At 38.9% G+C, this 20,347-nt stretch overlaps 1 protein-coding gene across 1 annotated transcript in view; it reads left to right on the top strand.

Annotated features, from left to right (window-relative positions):
- The first annotated feature begins 1,110 nt into the window (after positions 1-1,110).
- The window catches only part of LOC150091567 (cytochrome P450 307a1-like), a 315,165-nt gene continuing 295,928 nt past the window's right edge, over positions 1,111-20,347 (top strand). Inside the window, exon 1 of the mRNA XM_090384610.1 lies at positions 1,111-1,149. The gene's annotated coding sequence lies outside the window, so the exon portion shown is untranslated. The remainder of the gene's footprint in view (positions 1,150-20,347) is intronic.

Genomic DNA, 20,347 nt, shown 5'->3' on the forward strand with positions numbered 1-20,347 from the left:
CCATCCTTCCTCAATTTGGATTGTGGTCTGCGCAACAGGAAGAGTCCCATCAGCATTGGACTTGCTCAATCCATTCAAATCCTTAAACAACTCAATCAGATTACCTCGCAGTTGTGCCTAGTCTCCAGTGCGGCAATTTTCAGAATGGAAGCCTTTCTTATTGAAACGCCATTTCAATAAGAACACTCCTTTGTACCGCTCACCAATTTCATTGCCCTTCTTTGTACTCGTTCCATCAGTTCTACATCTTTCCTCAAATGAGGCCTCCAAACTTGTATGCACTACTCAAAAGTTTATAAATTCTGCGACCCTTGCTAGAAACTATCTCGTTTTGCCTGTGTGAAAACTTTAGCCACACTGCCTTAGTATACTGTGTCTGTATACACAGTATGTGTTCACGCTACGATCTATTATGCGAACATATGCGAACAGACAAACCAAAATTACTACTAAGGAGGGGAGGGAAGAATTTTGCTGCATAGCTGCCACGTTTTGACTTTGAAAAAGCTGGATATCTTCTAAATTTAAAATGCACGCCAATTTATCGAGAGGATAAACCGACTCTTCCAACCTTGGGTGTCTCTGCAGAAATGCTAAATAACCCAGCCCACTCCTCCTATCCACTCATAAAGCATCGCGATGTTTTGCGAATTTCCCTTGCGTTATGAAATTTGTGAATTGGTCATAAAACGGTATGCTGCTTAATGATTTCTGTGATTAATAATTGACATACACATTAGTATTTCAAAATGCATCAGTTAAAACTAGTAAACGTTAAGATTTAGTAATACAGTATATTGTTGCTTACGAAGCAGGCTTTGAAATTTGAATTTTTTTATTTTATTTTATTATTTTTTTTTTTTTTTTTGGCTGATGCTTTATAAGCTTGTGTCCTTGCCTAATATGCCACTTATAATAATAATAATAATATTGTTATTATAAATATTAATTTTAAATTTAATCAGAAACGCTTTGCTATGTTGGTCTAATCCTACTAGAGATTGCGCATTAATGTATCGTCTGCAGTCGGACGCGTATTTGGTAGCAACGCCATATTTGCAAAGTATCAAATAGAGTGTGAATACAGCCGAAAGTAAGATGTGTTAAATGATTCCAGTAATTAAAGAAACGCCATTTCAAAGTGCACAAGTAAGGTATATTAGAATTTCTATTTTCAGTACATATTTTCATGATGAAATAATAATTTACTCAAATAACTAATATTACTTTTGTTATTTGGCATACAAGAAGTATCAGTGTAAGCTGATTTTCTGTTTACGGTATTTAATAATTGACAATTTGAACAGCGTAGTGTTTACAGTTTTTAACAAATAATTGTGTATCGTTTTTTGAAAATCGTAAATTAGCGCTAAATTTATATTTAGTCGGGCAAAATGTGGAATATGATGCCCATCGTTGAACATTTTTTAAATGCAATTTTAAAACGTTTCACTGAATACGTAGATATTTGTAAGCAAAAATCTACGTATTCAGTGAAACATTTTAGAATTGCATTTAATATGAGAATATTCGTTATTATTATTTACTGTATATGAATATTTTATTTACTGGCCAATTAACAATACTTTACAGTAACACCCCCCCCCCTCTCCTCTGAGCTAAGAACTATTGCTCTTTCGTGCATGGCTTATTGAAAGCTTATTTTAAAAAGTTTAATTCACAGTAGTTTTTCCATAATTTGTTGTTGGGGGGGGGACTGACTTTGAAATTCACGCCCATTATGTGTTTTGTGTACAGGCCTGTACATAATATACTGTCGCAATATGGTCATTGTGCGCCCTGAAAAATCGGAATAACCAATGGGGAAATTGTACTCTCAGGCTGAGACCGATCGAATGTGAATTTAAGAATTCCTCGAGTCTATAGAGAAAAAATTCCAAGGTAACTTGCGAAGAATTTAACAAGAAAACAGATCTAAAAATTATATATAAAAAAAAAACTTAAGAAATTTGAGTAACTAACTATTTATTTTTATTTTTTTTATTAATTTTCAAAATGCTTTTATAATTATATTTAAAATTTATTTAAATAACAGAGTATACATCTACATTATAGCTGTTTTTGTTGAAACGAACGGACTCGAACTCGCAGTATTCATATCCAGGTGTGTGCTGCCAATTTTTTTTTAACAAGGGACTCTCTCGCTCGAGAACAATTTCAGCTGAGGGTTATCTCCGGTTAAAATAGTTATCAAACTTTTTTTTTATTTTTTTTTTTTTTATTAACAAGGGGTTCAGATAATATTCAAAAATTTAACAAGGGTGCCTGCGCGATCCCCTGCCAAATCCAGAGGTCAGTTAGGAGTAAGTTCAGAAGAAAATGTTTTTGTACTCACTCCAAGACCACAGTCAATTCCCATTCGCAACAGGCCTGAAATGCACTCCTCCGTGACTTGTAGTTTCGGCACTGGTTTGGAGCGGTGTGGGTTCGAATCTCATCGGACGCTAGAAGATTTTTTGGTTATTTTTTACAACCTTGTACCCTTTCGTTTCGAGTAGAAGTGATTGACATGCCTAGCCCGCTATGTTAGTCTTAGGGTGTTTATCCCCACCTGTCGCTGTTTTAAAATCGGGAACTCGTTTTCCCGATTTTAAAGTGAACAGTTTTCCTGATTTTAAAGCCAGCATAAAGCGAACGTCTGGGAGTTTCAAACGGCATATTCTTTGGCAGGTAGAATCTTGGCAGTAATTCCATCCATTGGATTTGTCGAGCGTCCACTGAGTATATCCCACAGGATAGCCTGCAGCTAATAGGATACTCTTGAGTAGAGAGTCAATGGTTAGCGTAGAATGACGTTGCAGGGGTTACAGAAAAATTATCCTCAGTGGCAGTGGAAGCCTGCAGAAATTTCACCATGGACAGCCAGGGAAGCAGTGGAAGCCTTTAATCTCCCCCACAGGAGAGCCAAGCGTCAATAGGTGGGATGCCACTCCTAAATAAAGTCAGGGGTCTGAAGGTAATGGCGCTGTAGCAGTCCTGAATGTGCCATCATCACTGAAAAGAGAAATGCCAGCATCTTAGCCCTAGGCGCAATAGGGTACATGCTTGTACAAAAATAATAAAAGCAACAGCAACTGTTGTAGTTATCGTTTTCGATCGTTTCGCTGTTGTGATGGGCCGCTATAGTCTTCTTTAGCCGCACCCCCTGCTATTCAAATATAATACAGAAAAATATAGTAGAAAAATTCTTAGGGTTTTGATCTGCCTTGCTAAATTCTTAGTAACGTCATTATGTTCTGCTATACAAGGCAGGATCTAAGAATTTCAAATTGTGATTTGAAAACTGATATTTAATAAAAAAAATTAAAAATTAGAAAAGAAAGTTTGTTTTTCAGAAGTATATGTTGTTATTATTTTATTTTATTTTATTTTTATTTTTTTCTGGCGAATACTTTAGTGGAGCGGTTCCAAACTATGCGCCGCGTTAATTTGAACTTTTTTTTTTTTTTTTTTTTTTCTTCTTCTACAAATCACTTCCCCAAGCCCTAAATTACATACCCACCGATTTTCACAGCGCTAACTCTAACCGTTTTGACACTAGGGTCTCCTGAATAGGGAAACTTATTTTATTACCACCCGGTTTTTGCTTTTAGTAACCCTAACGCAGCCCATATATTTGCTTGTTCCACGAAGATCCCCAGCAGGCCATGCAATCCTCAACATTTTGCTCTCCAAGCTGCTACATTTCCCAGTAGTAGTGCAAGAATCACTTTTACCTTTGCTTGTCGCTACTATTAATCTGCTAATCCCGAAATTAGGAGTTTTCCTGACCTATCTAACATTGCGTCAATAGCATCAGCAAATACTCTTGCACTCCTTTGGGTTGGGAAGTGTATCCCATCCCTGTAAAAACAGTCTTTCCTGTTAACAATTACAGATCATGCTGTGAAAAATTCTATCCCAATAAACCTGACATCATCTGTCTAAGCCGAACTGATTGATAAAGCTCTTTCATGTATTCTTCTCATCATGCTTGGACAAAAATCCAGCCCGAATTGAGTGAATTTTAATAATTGATTTTAAAGAACCGGCTATAGTTTTGTTTTCCGTAAGCAGCAAACATTTTTAACATATTGATGCTAATAGTGCCTGAAAACTTTTTAAAACACATTGGCATTATTGATATTACTGTTCTCATTTAGATCAACTGCAAATTGTTGGACCCAAAAGCTGAGGCTGCATCATAATGGAAATGAAAACAGGGCAACCTAGAATTGGTATTTGTAGGCATGCCCCAGATTTTGTTCTCTTGTTTATTTTTCATGTAACAACTGTCCCTGTGTGATGATTAAATATACCGATTTGACTCCTTCTGTAGCGAGTACTGTAGCAAATTAAAATGGCCTATTTTAATTTAACACACACACACACACACACATGAATACTTAAGCTTTAAAAACAGGTCAACGAATATCAATAATATGCGAAACATAAGTTGTATATTTAGACTGAATATTTGCTTGCAACCTTTTCTTCTTTTTTTTTTTTTTTTTTAAGATGATTTTTACGCGTTTAATCAATTTCTTAAACATGTAAAAGCAAATACTCATATTAGAGTCATAATATATGAAGAAAGTCTCAAAAGAGAGGGACTTGTTCGAGGTATTGTGCAAGTTATGCAATGGATAGTAATGTTTTTTAATAATCAACTTTTTAAGGTTTTTCCTTTGACTTGTACAGCAGTACCTTACTTTGATTAAGTTAACGCGTGTTTGTTTTATACAAGTTCAGTATAAGATAATTTGTTCTACAGGTCAAATTTTGAAATATGTGTTACAGGCTGGGAAGGTTAAGAATAAGCTCATTTTTTTTTTTTTTTTTTTTTTGTAACATTTAAACTGTTTTCATTGTGTTTATTTTATTATTAAGGATTTCAGCACTCGAAATACAGCCAGTAGCTACACACTGTTTGTGTACATGGCCCTTTATGTTCTTGATTTGGTTGTTCGGTGGAGCTAAATTGGGTGGGGTAGGGTCATGTATTCCGCCACTCTTTAATTAGGCTCCTTTCACTACTGGTGAATGTGTTAGCCATGTCAGTTACTGGCATTGTATAGTTTGCTGGATGAAGAATAAGTTTTTTTGGGAGATTAAACGAGAATAAAATGAAACCCTTGGCCAAGACCAACTAACTCTTCCACGGTGTAAAAATGGCCCATAAAAGTTTCCCATCCCGACAGCAAGCATTGCTGCCATTTAGAGCCAGCGCTTATCTGAATGGCGACAGAGAAAAATGTTTCCTTTAGGTCCAGTGCCAAGAGGCTTCCCAAAATGATCCCTAACTGGGGACCATTTTGGGGGAGCCTAATCATTCGATGCATCGTCCTTGCTGCTGCTTTTCCACCCAACGCACACTGTATTGTGTTAGTTGCAAGATGCGTTTCTAGAGGCGATGTTTAAATATATTTAAAAAATTATTTATGTATATTTTTGTATTTACATTATCCACGGGCATCTATAGCTATCCTTAATTGTTCGTATAGTAAAAGGTACTAAAATATGTCAGTTTAGTAAAATTAGGCGTATCTTTCTTAGGTCGTAGGAATCCTTATACCTTTACATAATATTAACAGTTTACATAACGCAATAAATAATACAACCTCCTTGAGGAACATCATTTGTATTAAACAAAAGCTCGATTCTCATAGTTTCACGTCTCATTACTTTTTTTTTAGTTGTATGGAATATATTTTTTTTATAACTGCCGAAAGGCAGTTATAAAAAAAAATACGCGGTTTATCATTGATATTCGTTAGCAGTTGTTTATCTCATTTAAATGTATGCAGACTTTTAGGACAAACAACTTTTTCTTTATTGTCATAAATGACATCTGCATTGATCTTGATGTGAACCGTTCATGTCCCCGATAAATGAACACACGTGTGACACACATGCATCCAATTCGAACAAGTTTTGAGCAGCAAAACTCAACAAAAATATCGATGTTTAGATTTTTTAACAGAGCATAAAGTCAGAAAGGCATCTATAAGTGCAGGGAATGAATACACTGCAATTAATTTATTTTTAGGTAATCCACATACACAGCTAAAAAAAAAAAAAAACTAGCTCAGTATGATGTTCGCATTTGTTTGTTGCAGAAAGCTGTTCCCAAGGTATTAATGCTAATTAAATCCTCTAACAAGTTAAATTCAATAAGGTAATATTCCCCACGCATGTTGCCTCTTTGACTTTTATACTAGACCCGTCTTGTAATTTTACAATTGCATTAATTCGTAATTATCTAGCCTGCCGGGAAATCATTAGCTAAAATATTTTCCTCTCTTTTTTTGTTGTTTTGTTTCCTCTCATATATATTTTTTCTCTAAACTCTAAACTAGCCTGTTTGGCAGAAGAGAAGTGATTGTGTAGTGGCAGCCAGTGTGCACTGTGTATTCACGAGCCAATTTGCATGTTGTGCTGGTAGGAAAACTCGGAATACATCACTGGAAAAAATCGTACTCCCTCCGCCCAACTACAGCCTGATTCGAGAAGTTTTTAAAAATTTTCTCACTCTATGACTGGACTAGATCCCATAGCTCTTTAAATAAATGACAAATTGCGAAACCACTATACTGTCACTGAGGCACTTCTAGTGTAGTGAACGGTGGGAACAAGATGTATGCAGTTAGCAACTTGCTTATAAATATGAAGGCACTATCAGAGCTATTAGAAACAAACAGAATCAGTTGCGGCAAGGGGCTGTGCAGTTTCAAAGGATCAAATGCTATATCAACAATTTGTAATTGTGTGCGATAGACACCTCGCAAAGTCAGCCGTAGTCGATGTAGTGAAAAGATGGAAAAACAAGAGCAATGTGTATGCGCGAAAAGGTCAGATAGACCAAAAAACTGATAGACAGGAATTGGCAATCCCTAAACAAAATGGTGAAAACGAAATGAGAGACGTTCTTGGAAAACGTTCCGTTGGAGCTCCGGATATCCACAAGAGTGTCCATAAGTGTATCCACAGTGCGTAAGGTACAACAACAAATTATGATATTAGGATCCCCCGTAAATGATTACATCTACCCATCTATTTATTTTGCCTATAAATTGCATATGTTCTCTGGTCGATTTGCCTGTTTGCTGGACGAAAAAAACCTTGCTATCTACGCCTGAGACCGACTAACTCAGCCATGGAGTGAAAAGCCCGCTAAAGTTCCTCGCGTCATCCGAACCCAGGCCTTTTCTAAACGGTGTGGAGAGGACGGTGGTGATACAACTGTGCTACCGCGCAGACTGTCGTAAGGTACAGTACGATATGGGTTTTCAGGGCAGAATTGCTGCCCATAAGCACGACACCAACGAACGCCAGACGTCATTTGCAGTGGTGCCTGGCTCATCATTCTTGGACCGTGGAATTGTGAAAAAAATGTCCTGTGGAGCGAGTCAGCTTACACTAATCTGTATCGAATGCACAGCGAACGTCATTTGCAGCAGACAACTATTACGTCTATACAAATATGACACAAATATTATGTCTATATTTGTGTGTATTTTTGTATCTGTGTTCCTATTTTCTGCTTAAAAACCGCGAGATTTATTAAGGTTAAGCAGTGCTACCCTTCGTCGAAGCCGGGGAACTCCGCCACGGCGTAAAAAAAAACTCACAAAAATTCCTCCCGTCTCAACGGAATTCGTACCCAAGCATTTCTCACACGGTAGGAAAACGGCGATCATAAAACGGCGATGTAAGGAGTGTAAGTCAGGCGACAACTCAGCGTTGTTATGGGCCTATATGAGAGTTTGAAGGACAGGGTGGATGCCCTCGAAAGATCTAAATTGAGGGGCCCATCAGGCTCTCAGCTGCCCACATCAACGCCAGAGCTTGCACTTGGTCATCACGCAACACAGCGGCAACCCCTAAGGCAGAATGCGCTGGTCCCACAGGAACTAGTAGTTGTTGGTGACTCTATTGTCAGGGAAACGGGGAACATCCTTTGTTCCACCTATCCTTTGTAAAAAGGATAGGTGGAACAGGACCAGGGTGTGTCTGCCAGGGGCAAAGGTTGATGACGTTGTAGAGCGGATATCATCTTTTAAGGACACAAAAGGTGATATAGTTGTAAACGTTGGCACTAATGATATTAAGAGTAGGAGACCGGCGGAATTACTCAACAAGTACAGGTCACTGTTGAAAAAAAGCCGTGAAATAGGGTTGAATTTGAAAGTGTCTGCAATTCTACCCAGACACGATAGGAGGGAGTACATGATGAGAGCCTTGTCGATCAATTCAGCCCTGGAAAGATTGTGCAAGGCTCAAGGGGTAGAATTTTTTTCAGCCTGGACTGTACTTGTTAACAGGAGAGATTGCTTCTACAGGGATGGGATACACTTAAATAGAAAGGGTGCAAGAATATTTGCTGATGCTATCGAGGCAGTGTTAGGTGGGTCGGAAAACTGCTAGTTTGGGGGGATACAAAGACTAATAGTTTAACAGTAACCGCAGGCAGAGGTGAAGGTGATTCTTGCACAACTTCTATTAGAATAAGAAGCGACCTGGAGCGAGGGGTGTTGGGGGTTTCAGGGACGGATGGCAGTCATCATGGAATAGTTGGGTATATGGGATGTGTTAGGGTAACAAGGAATAGGCATAGGAGCATATATGTTTGCATGTATACCAATGCTAGAAGTATAGTAAATAAATTTGATGAATTTGAAGTGTTGGTCAAGACATTAAAGGCGGATATTGTTGGGATAGCAGAGACGTGGTGTCACAAAGATATAAGGAATGCAGAACTGGAATTTGGGGAGTACAATGTGTACAGAAAGGATAGACAGGACAGAAAGGGAGGGGGTGTTATGCTGTTAATTAAGAAAAACATAAAATCAAAGGAAGTGCACCCAGTTAATATAGATGAACAGTGCTCTGTTGAGTCAGTTTGGTGTGAGATAAGCACTGCGAAAGGAAAAATAAGAGTAGGAGTGTGTTATAGGCCTAATGACTTGAATGAGTACAATGAACAGTTGTACAGAGAAATAGAGTGGGCCAGTAAATCAGAATGTCTTATAATGGGAGATTTTAACTTCCCAGATATTGACTGGAACTTGTGGGTTGGTCACTCACACACTAGTCAGACTTTTGTGGATTTATTGGATGATTGTTTTCTGCAGCAGCATGTTCGAGAGGCAACCAGAGAAAGTAACACTCTTGATCTGGTTATCAGCAGTGATCATTCTTGTATTAAGAATTTGCAGATAAAGGAACCACTAGGTGGCAGTGATCACAGTGTGCTGAAGTGGGATTTACTCAAAGAGGTAACTATCGTCAGGGGTAAAGGAAAGGGTTTTTGCTTCCGTAAAGGGGAGTACAGTGGTCTCAGACAGTTTTTAAATTCTGTACAGTGGGATCAACTGACGATGTTACAAACAGTAAATTCTAAGTGGGAAGCATTCAAAGAATTAATCGTGGAAGCTACTAGACTTTATATACCGATTAAGAAATATCGTTCAAGGTTTAGGCCTAAATGGTTATCAAATGAACTAATGAGACTCGTGACAGAGAAGAAAAATGCATGGGATGCATATAAATTATCAGGTGACGCAGAAGCCTGTGGCAGATATAAGCTGGTCTGTAATCAGGTCACAAAGGAGGTTCGGCAGGCGAAGGCGGATTACGAGAAATCTTTGGCAAAAGATGCTAAGAAAAACAGCAAGGATTTCTTTACTTATATAAACTCTAAAAGGAAGGGGATGAATATTATTGGTCCACTTGACATCGATGGTTCGACTGTTGATGATCCTGCTCAGATAGCAAACAAACTGAATGAGTATTTTGCATCTACATTCACACGTGAGGAATTATTACAATTTGAAAATGGAAGAAGGTTATCAAATTGTAGCAGTGTGCTTAATGATTTTGTAATAACTGAGAGCAAAGTGGAGGAGAAATTGTTGAATTTAAACATAAGAAAGGCACCTGGGGTGGATGGGATCTATCCAGTTATTTTAAAGGAGGCGGCAAAGCAACTAAGCAAACCCTTAGCCATAATTATGAGAGTATCCTTGTTCTCAGGGGAGGTTCCCACGGACTGGAGATGTGCAAATGTGTCCCCAATTCACAAAGGTGGATCGAAGTGTGACACGAGTAATTACAGACCAGTTAGTTTAACTTCTGTTCCGGGTAAAATAATGGAGTCGCTGGTTAAAGATGCATTGCAGGATCATCTAGACAAGACTGCAGCAATAATTCAAACACAGCATGGGTTTGTTAAGGGAAAGTCTTGTCTGACAAATTTGATTGGTTATTATGATGTGCTCACAAAGGAACTGGATGCAAAAAATAATTTTGATATCATATACTTGGATTTCAGGAAAGCTTTTGACACTGTTGCGCATGGAAGACTACTGTACAAATTGGAGCAGAATGGTATTAAGGGTAAGTTGCTACAATGGATAAAAGGATGGTTAAGTGGGAGAAGACAGAGGGTGGTAATCAATGGGTGCTGCTCTTCGTGGACTAATGTTATTAGTGGAGTCACACAGGGTTCGGTGTTGGGTCCACTGTTGTTTTGTGTATTTATCAATGATATTGATGAAGGTATATCAGGATTAATGTCGAAGTTTGCAGATGACACAAAGGTTGGCAGGGTTGTTAATGACAGTAATGGCAGTGTGCTACTGCAACAGGATATAGATAATTTGGGCAGATGGGCTAAGAAGTGGCAACTGAAGTTCAACCTTGACAAATGCAAAGTACTGCATATGGGTAGAAGTAACCCCAGAGAAACGTACCAACTGTGTGGTACTACACTTATGGTGGTAGAAAATGAAAAAGACCTGGGAGTAATTGTGCAGTCAGATATGAAGTTTTCTGAGCAGTGCAGACAGGCTGCTAGGGCGGGTCATGGGGTTTTGTCAATGATATATAGGAATTTTGCTAGCAGGGAAAAGGAGGTGATTGTCCCTCTGTATAAGGCAATGGTCAGGCCACGCCTTGAGTACTGCGTACAGGTCTGGAGGCCTCATTTTAGGAAGGATGTAGATTTGCTTGAGCGTGTACAGAGAAGAGCAACACGATTGGTGAGGGGAATGAAGGGATTCTCTTACCAAGAGAGGCTTAAGTTCTGCAAATTGCAGTGGCTGGAGACTAGGCACCTGCGCGGTGATCTGATTGAGGTCTATAAGGCCTTGAATGGGTTGAGCACGCTGAATTCTGATGGGATCCTTCCACTTGTTCAGATTACCAACCTACGGGGACATAAGTTCAAATTAAGAAAGGACAGATGTAGAATAGATGTGCGGAAATTTGCCTTTAGCCAGCGGGTGGTTAATTGCTGGAACAAACTTCCATCTGTCTTTGTGGAAGTTGATAGGTTAAATAAATTTAATGAGGAACTGGACAGGCATTTGGAGGGAATGGTGTGTGTTTTTTTTTTTTTTTTTTTTTGGCTGATGCTGCATAAGCTCCTACACTTGCTTTCTTGCATCATGTGCCACTACTACTACTACTACTACTACTACTACTACTATAATCTCTGTAGTCATGAGTAAAGGAAATAAGAGGAGTTCATTGAGCCACACGTATGCCAAAAAAGTGATATAGAGCGTGCGTGCATGCGTATGCGTTACTTTTGTGCACGGGGTTATGTTCCAGCGATTACTATACCTATACTGTATAGCCAAGAGTAACGGGACACTTGAATGTTACAAAGAACCTTTTATCGATACAATAATATTTAATAACCTGCTGGCCACCTTTGGGCTTAATTACACACACGGTATCCTCGTAGGTAGACGACGAATCCAATTTTGATAACAGGAACGTGGTTTCATTCCAATCCTCCTTCAGTACCGCGATCAATTTAGCTGTTCATCGTGGATGTGTTGGCCTGGTCTGCAGCCGACGTTCCAGCTCATCCCAAAGGTATTCGTTGGTATTAAGGTGAACTCTGGGAAAGTTAATGAACATTTTGGCGTCTTCAAGTCACGAGGCTGAATAGTATGATATTGTGCATTGCATGCTGAAACAGAAAAGGACATTCCACTATACTGCTGCTACACTGTAGGAAGAGCGGAATTGTCCAAAATGTTAATGCACAGGAATTACGGCCAATGGTCCAAGTCCAAACCACAAGAAACTGCACCAGCCAGTGACAGCACTTTTACCAGACTTCACAGTTGAATGACACACCGGTTAATAATGTTCTTTGAGCATTCATCAGAACCAAACATGGCCATCAGATCGGAAATTCATGTATCGTGATTCGTCGCTCCATAACACAGCATTCCAACTTTCCAGGGATGTTGTAGTAGCACCGTGACGTTTAAATTGTGTGATACTTCAACTAACGTTTATCTAGGGTGTTGCAGTTTTTTTTCAATGGCACGAACACATTGTTAATATGGTATGCTCTGATAACTCTGTTGGCATACAGGTAAGTCGTTAAGCGCCTCGATCCATTTGCTTTATGTCATTGATTGCTTTCTTCAAGCATGAACTCAGTTCCTTTTATACCTGTTCTTGACAAATGAATCGCTGTTTCCGTGAATCATTTTCCCAAAATCCCAGCAGTAGTTGTTTTAACCTGAAGACTTCTTGCCGATAATTTTTGTGTAGTAAATTAAAGAAAATTGGCCACCTGCATTGCTGACAGTTATCCAAATGATAGCCGACCGGGCTAGCCGGGTAGGTAAAGTGCCTGCCTGGCAACCCAAAGGTCGCGGGTTCGATTCCCGCCTCGGGCTGGATATCACGATGGTGCCGAACCAACCGGTTGGTTGGATATCCCGGCCACGATACACGAAGGAAGCAAGAAAAATGGTTCCTTCGTGTATTGATCACATCATACGAAATAAATAAATAAATCCAAATGATAGATACTTGTAAGATGGAATCTGTTTGGAGGAAGGGTTGACCATAAGTGGGCGTTCCGGGATTCTCCACGCACAGATTTTCCATATATTAGGCCCGGAAATGACACCTTACAGCACCTTGACTCTCGAGCCAGGTTCAAAAATACAACCCAGTCTCAATTTTGGCTGTACTTTTGATTTTATTAATTTTTTCAGGCAACTGCTTGATGTCAAGGGCAACAGAAAGTGATACTTCTGCCTGGAACAGTTATGCTGGAATGAAACGGGGCATCCAGTACTCTGCTGGATGCCCGGGAGAGGGGGGGGGGGGTTCAGAGTTGTTGGGGCTGCTGATGCCAGAAATTCGGGCATCAGCAGCCCTATACAAAACAGCGGAGTGGATCAAGGAATGAATATATTTCCTCGTGATTGCCTATCCTGTACATGTATAAGCTATTTTTTCATTAATCACTGTATTTTGAGCCGCACTGCTTCAATGTGATGGTAAATCCCGATCTTACTGTCAAAGTCCTTATGCATATGAACTGCACGAATTTGTTTTTCTCAGACTGTTAACTCAATTTGCGATGAGATCGTCTTCGGTTGGTCTCGAGGACGATTTCATCGCATGACAGGTTTTTTTTTTTTTTTTACGTTAATTTCAGATGTAACATTTTGCATTAATGTTACACAAATAATTAAAATAATTAAATGCACATGGCATAATACTTTGAGTTTAGTATCCATATAATATCGGTGTTTAGATACACCATAGACACTCTTAAAAAAACTACAAAGTAGTTGTTGCGGGCATCATTTTCTCTTTCTCATATTGTGCTCTGCCTTCACGACGAGTTGCCATGATACTGCACTACCTCAAATAAGTAACGCTTCACTAATAGAGAAAGAAGACTATTGTTACTTATTCTCAGTGAGTACCACCACCCAGACATGTTTCAAGGCTATTGGCCTATCATCAGTGTATATTATATTATATCAGTCAATATTATATAGATACACAAATAATGTACGAACGTCGATTTAATGTGATGCAGTTCACGGAAGTGGCTGAACTACTGATAATACTCGGAGAGGTTAATGTTATTGACGACGAACAATATGAAGCTGTTATTGTTCCGCTCTTTGTACAATTAATGCAATTTCTAGAGACAATTAACATGTTTTTTAAGTCAAGGATGCATCCGTTGAAGGTTTATTTGTATATGGCAAGTAAGTTGAACCATACATCTTAACGTCAAAGTACGAAACGAGAGGAAAAACGCTGGAGTCATAGATCAAGTAGTGTGGATCACTCGTTATTGCTGTAGAATGTTCATATGTTTTTTTAGTATATTAGCATAATGATATTAAATCATTTAATCATACATTAAATGATTTTTCTTATGGCGAACTCGTTATAGCTTGTATTAGTAATAATGGAGTTTTACTGTGTTTATGCAATTGCTAGTGGAAGTCTGACTGACGTTCCCCTCATGTAGTTGAAAATGTCGATAGGGTATAGTTAGGGGTCAGATGGTGAAATAAAAAAAATGAATAGAAAAATTGGTCTCTTTATTTTGATGGGCACTTATTCTAATTATGTATAAAATTTGAACTGAAGCGTTATTTTAAAAATTGAAATATATCTTTACAGTGAATGTCTAATGTAAATTCAGATACCTCCGAAATGAATTATTATCATGTTCAAAGATATGAAGTTCTGAAATTAATTAGTTTAAATGCAATTCAACAGATGGCTGCACATGTTATATACCTGTTATTCCAGAACTTGACTTAACTGAGTTGCCCTCCCTCACACATTTACCGTGAAAGCAGTAAATGAAGAATCGATAAATTACCGAGTTCCAGAATAATTTAGGGCTAAAACCTCAGGTTACGTAGGCAGTTAACTGACATACAGTGTAGTGCAATTGCATCATTTCTGTACGTAGCCGACTACTTAAGTAGTTATAAATTAAGTGCATCTCATATTGTGAATACCTTCACAACGAGTTGCCATGATATTGTACCACCTCAAATAAGTAAACTTCATCATAGGAGAAGACTATTGTTACTTATTCTCAGCGGATACCATCACCCATACGGCACCGTTTCGAAGCTTATTGGCTCCTCATCAGTGGGTGGGCAGGTACCCTGGTGTTGCAATGATGACAACCCAGTTGCGGAGTATAACTGCACAATATGAGAGATGCCTGATGGTGCGGAGTAATTTAGATTACAGAATAGTTTAGGGCTAAAGCCTCATGAGGCTTTAGCCCTCTCATATTGTGGAGTTATACTTCGCAAGTGGGTTGTCATCATTGCAACACAAGGTTACCTGGCCACCCACTGATGAGAAGCCAATAAGCTCTGAAACGTTGCCGTATGGGTGATGGTATCCGCTGAGAATAAGTAACAATAGTCTTCTCCTATGGTGAAGCGTTACTTATTCGAGGTTGTGCAATATCATGGAAACTCGTGAAGGTATTCACAATATGAGATATACTTAATGATGCCAATTTATAACTACTTAAGTAGTTGGCTACGTACAGAAATGATGCAATTGTACTAACTTGTACGTCAGTTACGGAGTTCCTCATATCATATGACAAGCAAAATAGTGTCGTTAGAGATCAGAAATAGAAAGAATGCTTTAATAACTGCTATTTTTCTTAAGGCTAAAGTGATCAGGTCGGTATAGCAGTTATTGCGCAGTGCCGATACATGTAAATGAAACGAAGAAGTCAGTTTTTTAAATTAATTTATTTGTGAACTTTTAAATTGTATAAATTAAAATCCGGCACCTCTCAAATCTCAAGATTGTATGATTTCAAAATTTTCGGACTTTAAGGAGGAATACCTTAGAGAGGTTGACCAGTTTTAGAAGAGCACATTTGAATAATTCAGCACAAACACTGAACTCATTTAAATTTGTTAACTTTTATAATGACTAACTTTTCCTTCATCTGTTTTTGTATTTTGTCATTAGAGACTGCCTGCTTTCTAATGAGGGGCCAATTAGTTCTGAAAGCAGGCTGTCATAGTGGTCTCATCTTCTAAACAATTGGACAATTATTAAACTTTTGGAGAGGCCATTTGTTTGAAAATAGTGAAATATATATATATATACCCCAGCAACTCTTTACAAAAGGAAAGTTTGTGCTGCTGTGAGAATTGATACCATTGCATTATCTTAATACAGTTTAAATCCTGACCGAAAAAAGGGATTAAAGGTCAAGACAGCTGTTGGCCGCAACTTTTGCCCATCTTTGCTCCCACCTCCGTTAAAACCAGAAGGTTCCATTGTCACTTCAGCCAAGGATAAAGCTGACCTGCTAGCATCCCATTTTCCTTCCAACTCATGTATTAATGAACTTGGTAAAACACCTCCCACCATTCCCAACACGCTCCATTCAATGCTTCTTGCGGACTTCCGTGAAAAGGATGTCAGAAGGATTGGGAGAGGATAACAACCACCCCAGGTGATAGGAATGATGGGATATAGAAAAGAGATCCCTATGCTCTAGGCCGGTGTCTGCATACCACACTACGCCGGCTGAGGAGAGCTATAGACTGGTGTCTGCTTAGAAACCCTTAGATGAACTGGAAGCCTTAAAGGTCCCCCATGTCCATCAGTCTGTCTGGGTCTGGTGAGGGGCTGGGGGAGAGAGGGAGAGAGAGAGAGAGAGAGAGAGAGAGAGAGAGAGAATTTATAAAACACTCATTCGACTAATTCACTCCGCTTTCATTAATTTTTTTGATTTTTTCTTAGATTTTCTTTAAAATTTTTTTGTCTCATTTATCCATCATCATTTGTCTTTCACACACCAGGAGGGGACAGCAATGGTTATGTGTATATTGTAAATTAAAATAAGGTTAGTTAATTAACTTAAATTAAGTTTGATTAAATAAAATTTAACATTAAGATTAAAACTCAAAATATAATAATTATTATTATTATAAACGTGAAAATGTTTATTCATTTGCACATTCCAGACAGAACTCGCATTCACCCCATCTTCAGTCATTCTCTTTAACATTCACTTCAACACATTTCTTTCTTTCTCAGAACATTGCACCCTCAAGAACCTCAGTTTACTGTTATTTTTCAACTGAGGTACAGCCCCGGTTGCATTTCTCACACACAGGGAAGTATGCAATGGTATGTTAGTATAATATTATGTTAAAACTAAGACTAATAGGAGAGTATCAGAACATGTTAAATTAAGAACGGTATATATTAACTTAACTGGACGGCACTATCCGTAAAATGGCACGTCTGGTTAAAAAAAAAAAAAAAAAAAAAAAGAAGTAAACTGCAGCCATTATCAACCCACAGCAGGATGGAAGCCTCCTCAACAATAGTTCTTTACATAGTTCTCAATATACCAGGCCATTCATATACCGTGGCCACTTTATTAGGTATATTTACTTAATAACGGGTAGATCTCCCTGTAGCAATCAGAACTGCCTAGATTTGTCATCGCATCACTCAACGAAGTGCTTTGTTTGTTAGAAAAACAAAGCACAGTACTTCTTAACAAACTTTGTTGTATTTTAGGCGCATCAGCGGCTTAGGCCATATTGCGCAGTGCGCGCGGGTGCATAAGTACACGTGCCTTGAGTGACCGGGGTTCAAGCCCGTGACTGCTGAATACGGTGCTGTTTCTTGTATTCTGTCTATTTGTGAACTCCTCTGACCGTTTGGTCGTCCCGGAGTATAAACAGAAAATTTATTTATTTATTTAATACATGTATATCTGTAAATTGCGTGTGTTCTGTGGTGGATTTGCTGTTTTCTGGACGAAAAACCCTAGTTTCCGGGAAGAAAAAACCACGTTATCCTCGCCTGAGGCCGACTAACCCAGCTATGTTGTGAAAAAGGCACATGAAAATCCCTTGCGTCATCGACGGGATTCGAATTTAGGTCTTTTTTCACCGGCTGTGGGGAGACGGCGATTGTACTAACTGTGCTTTGGTCAACTCGTTACCCACGAGAGTTAACGAGATGTCGAAAGCGTGTCACAGAGATTCCGGTCCATGTTTATTCAATTGCTGGTCCAATTCATTCTGGTTCATGTTTACTCAATTGCTTCCCAATTGGACAGTTGTGAATCTCTACTCGGAAGAGCTCTTTCCACCAACGCTCATCTCACAGATGCTCAACTCGATTGAGATCTGGCGATTGGGGAGGCCACCGCAGTAGCTGAATTCTCTCTCTGTCGTTTCTGGAACTCAGTTCTGTACAATTTTGGCCCAGTATATTCACATTCGCAGATGGATACAACTACAGCCATTAAGGGATGCGCTCAGTTGAAAACGATTTCCAGATAACCTGCGGCATCCAAATGTCGTGCACTCACCGCAATCACGGGGATAATGCACACCAAAAAAACACTCCCAACACGATTACACTACTACTACTGACCTACTTTGTTGACACCTGGCAGGATGGTCACATTGAAACAGCATGAGTCCGTGAAAGACCCGATATGCTACTCCTCCTATCATTGGAAAAACGCCGGCTAAAACAGTCAGTATTTTTGCAATTTTTTACTGTTGAATGTTGGTATTCATGAGTCCTCTGTAATCGTACCTTACTTTTGTTAAAAGTATTGGAACCCGCTTCGGTCGTCGACTGTGATACGAGGTACGACGACTTGTCTTGCCTATTCTCATATTGAACTGGATACAGCTGCCCACCTGTTTGATGGTATACTTACATGTGTTATTGAAGGAGAGCTCCATATCATGAAATGAGTAGTTGTGCCTAATAAAGTGGCACCTAGTGTATATTTCAGCACGAACAGTGAGTGACCAATAAAATATTGGCTGCTGCTCTGATCAATAATCGCTTCAGGCTGTGAGCATTAGGAAACCATTTGCGGTGTGTCGTGTCAGTTTGAACTCTGACCGCAATTTGTATTAGGGTAAAAAATATAATAATAAAGTTTAATGAATATAAACTCACATTCAAGAAATTACTAATTCATATAAATAGATATATTTCAAACACTTAACTAAGTGGAAGGATTCTGATGGGATCCTTCCACTTGTTCAGATTACGAACCTAAGGGGGCATAAATTCAAATCAAGAAAAGACAGATGTAGAATAGATGTGCGGAAATTTGCCTTTAGCCAGCGGGTGGTTAATTGCTGGAACAAACTTCCATCTGTCGTTGTGGGAGTTGATAGGTTGAATAAATTTAAGGAGGAACTGGACAGGCATTTGGAGGGAATGGTGTGTTTTTTTTTTTTTTTTTTTGGCTGATGCTGCATAAGCTCATACATTTGCTTTCTTGCATCACATGCCACTACTACTACTACTACTACTACTACTAAATATTTGACATTTGTGTTGAAATCCAAAAAATGGGGTTGGGGGGGGGGAAATTAAATATTGGAATTTTTATCCATGCAAATGTATGGGTATAAATTATTACATGAGGTAGGATTATGGGTAGTAAATTATTGTGCGTTGAGATTGCACACACGCAAAACAAATTTTGATTTACACACTAGATAAGTTTATTCAGGTATTGGACAAGGTAAATAAAACGTGTTTGCAGCTAGCAACACTGTCCCTGACCTAGAGGAAGACGAGGCTTTTGACCACCCAGGTTACATCGATCTTCAGTGTTGATTGGGTACCGGAAATGACAGGTGGTTGGTATACACTTTCTCCCTACGGGAAGAATATAGTGCATTGACCCAAAAACTTTGATTATCTGTTTCCTTTCCACAACAAATGAAGGAAACAAGGAATCGAAAATATTGTGATCAAACCGTAGAAGCCGAATCATTTATTATCGGGTTGTATACAATATATCGATGGAATGAAAAACTGCTGCAGTGCGTAAAAACATAAACTTATACATGCACTAAATATGCTTATTTCAGACGCTACTGTAATCTAAATTACCGGAAGTAATTAAATATTTTCATTCATATTTGCAATATGAAAAATGTAATGAAATTATCGGAAGGCTCTGGTACTTTGAAAGTCCAGCTCTCGATGTGCTTCTCAGCTTCGATGATCTGGCTATACTGACCTCAGAGGTCTGGTGAATAGGCGGCATGGTCCCACGAACGGATTCCGGCGTAGGATTTATTGTTCTCCCAGAGATTTTACTGTCCGGCCGGCCATATCGTTTCCCACACAATATTGACAAAGCCGGAAGAAGTTCACTGTCTACTGGAACACCGACAGATGTTGAGACGAGGGAGGAGCGCCTGCATGCCAAAAAATATGGAGCCAACTGCTATCGTAGTAAACTTCCAATTGAGGAGTTCTGCATGCCGAAAGTTCGAATATGCACTGTGATCACTCTTCTTCTTCCACACCGTGTGGAAAAGACCTAAAGTGTGAAAATTTTCCGGAACGGGAAAATTTTCACACTTTAGCCGAGTTTGTTTATCGTGGACGAGGATTATATGTTCTTTTTCTTTCCTTTCGTTTCTTTCTTTTTTTTTTTTTTAATTAAATCCCGGAAACTGAAGTTTTCATTCCTCAATACAAGAAACCTGATGGC

Source organism: Mastigoproctus giganteus, chromosome 1 (assembly GCF_048544385.1).
Source record: "Mastigoproctus giganteus isolate SK-2022 chromosome 1, ASM4854438v1, whole genome shotgun sequence".
Taxonomy (NCBI): Eukaryota; Metazoa; Arthropoda; class Arachnida; order Uropygi; family Thelyphonidae; genus Mastigoproctus; species Mastigoproctus giganteus.